Consider the following 2,500-nt stretch of genomic DNA (forward strand, 5'->3'; position numbering starts at 1 on the left):
CCACCCCCCCCCACCCCCCCCCCCCCCCCCCCCCCCCCCCCCCCCCCCCCCCCCCCCCCCCCCCCCCCCCCCACCCCCCCCCCCCCCCCCCCCCCCCCCCCCCCCCCCCCCCCCCCCCCCCCCCCCCCCCCCCCGTCCCTATGTCCCCCTTCCCTTCCTCGTACTGTCTCTAACTCCGTGCTCGGCACTATAATTGCATGGCTGATTAATTATAAGGGAATCACCCAGAGTGAAGGAGGGCTTGGCTCTCCAACCAAGCCAAGAGAATGGAACAGCACCTATACGTGTACATGCACACTCACACACACAAACACACACACACACACGCGTGCACACACACAAACACACACGGATGGCAACCTTCTCTGCTCTGTACAGTTTGATGGTCGGCCTCTTGAAAGTTGTGATGTGTTGTTGGTTGCAAGTCCTGAGCCATGGTTTCTCATTTCCAGAGCCGCCATGTTGAAAGCCCCTCTCTGTGTTCTGCTCCCTCCTGTGTGCTTCCTCCCTCCATCCGGCCCCTGACACTGCTTTCTCTTCTGATGCAATTGACGTTACATTTTGGTCTTGTCGTGCGTGGGTTTGTGTATGTGAGTGATGCCCCTGTGTGCTTGTGTGTATGTGTGTTTGTTTGTGTGCGTGTGCAATGTGTATTTGACGATGTAAGTTTCAGTATGTGTGTGTGAGTGTGTCTGTTCCATTCAGCCTCCTTGTGTAGAGCAACTGTAAACAGTACTCTGGAATATATAGCCAAAGTGCGGTGTCTGTGTGTGTGTGTGTGTGTGTGTGTGTGTGTGTGTGTGTGTGTGTGTGTGTGTGTGTGTGTGTGTGTGTGTGTGTGTGTGTGTGTGTGTGGGTGTGTGTGTGGCGCTGCTGATGTGATTTGATAAGACACCAATAAGAGCAAATCTCATTAACATCAAAGAGCTTTAGTACTAATCAGGTTACGGAGCAACCAGCCAGCCAATCGCAACTACTAATGCCATTAGGCCCTGATTGGATTGGCTATCTTATTTCAACTTCCTGAAGGTTGCCAGCGTTTTAATCAATAAACACAACCGCAGTGATGTCACAGCCCAACACAGCCGGCGAGGCCGTGATGTCACAGCTCATTAAGATGGCTAAGATGGAGGATGGACGCAGGAAGCTGGAGATGGGCCATAGACAAACAGTTTATAGACCCAAAGTCATCCATGTTGTAAACCTCTTCAAATGTAACACCATCACACGCATGGGGAGCAATGTGTGTGTGTGTGTGTGTGTGTGTGTGTGCGTGTGTGTGTGCATGTGCGTGTGTGTGTGCACACGCTGGATGTACGTGTGTTCGGCGTGCGTGTGCGTGTCTGTGCACATGCACAGACAAGCCTGTGTGTGTGTGTGTGTGTGTGTGTGTGTGTGTGTGTGTGTGTGTGTGTGTGTGTGTGTGTGTGTGTGTGTGTGTGTGTGTGTGTGTGTGTGTGTGTGTGTGTGTGTAGGATTGGGCCCTGCGTGTTGGGCCCCAGGTGCAGGGCATATCTAAGAGACAGGCGGTTTGTGATTTGTATATAATTCAAAAAAAGGCAAAAACAAAACAATGCGAATGCCTAAACAAGCAGGCAAGAAAAGCAATAGCCAACTCAGACACGGCCACTCAGCTAGAGAGGGAAATAACGCCAGATGATGCTCAGTTGAACTTGAGAAATAAGAAGTTAAGTAACATCCAAGTCTCCAGTGTTGGTTGAGTCATGAGCAGAGCGTTCACAATGAGAATTAACTGTTCCAACGTGACGTTACTCTATTACTTCCAAACTAACTAACACAGAGCTGGAGAAAGCGTGGGAGGTGTTTAATAAAGTTTCCCCATTTTAACTAAATTGTTGGTTATATTCAAAAATCCTTGAATTCAACAAGGAGCAAGTCATTCCTGATGCCAGGTTGGGGTGTCTTTGCCTGTTCCAGCCATGCGGTCAAACCTTTTCCCAATGGGCCCGGGGCATAATATAACCTTCCTATCTTGTGCGAATGAACAAATTGGAGGCATTATTTCTATTGGGTGGCCAGACACAAAATGGCCACCTGTCCTGGAAGGTGAAGGTGAGGAATGCGGTTGGAAGCAGAGCTCTGTCAACGTGTTGTTGTCGTATTGGATTTGCGTCGCCGTTGCCCCTCAGGTCGCTCTGCCCAAGGTTTAATTATCTCCATCTGGAACAAAAGCCATTTGTTTGTCTCCTCTCTTGTCTATCTCCTTCTCTCCGCCGCTCTCATCTTCTCATCCTCCACCTCCTTTCCGGTTTCCCTCGTTTTTTCTTCTCTCCCTCAGTCTCCTTCCCCTCGGCCCTCAGTCTCCTTCCCCTCGGCCCTCAGTCTCCTTCCCCTCGGCCCTCAGTCTCCTTCCCCTCGGCCCGCTCGCAGATCGATAGGGAGGCGGGAAAAAAAAAATCTAATGACGCATCTCACCAACCAATTCACTCTGCTCTGCCACACTCAGTATCACTGTCCAAACACAGAGGAGAGAGATGGG

This window comes from Gadus chalcogrammus, chromosome 21, assembly GCF_026213295.1.
Source record: "Gadus chalcogrammus isolate NIFS_2021 chromosome 21, NIFS_Gcha_1.0, whole genome shotgun sequence".
In the NCBI taxonomy this organism is placed as follows: Eukaryota; Metazoa; Chordata; class Actinopteri; order Gadiformes; family Gadidae; genus Gadus; species Gadus chalcogrammus.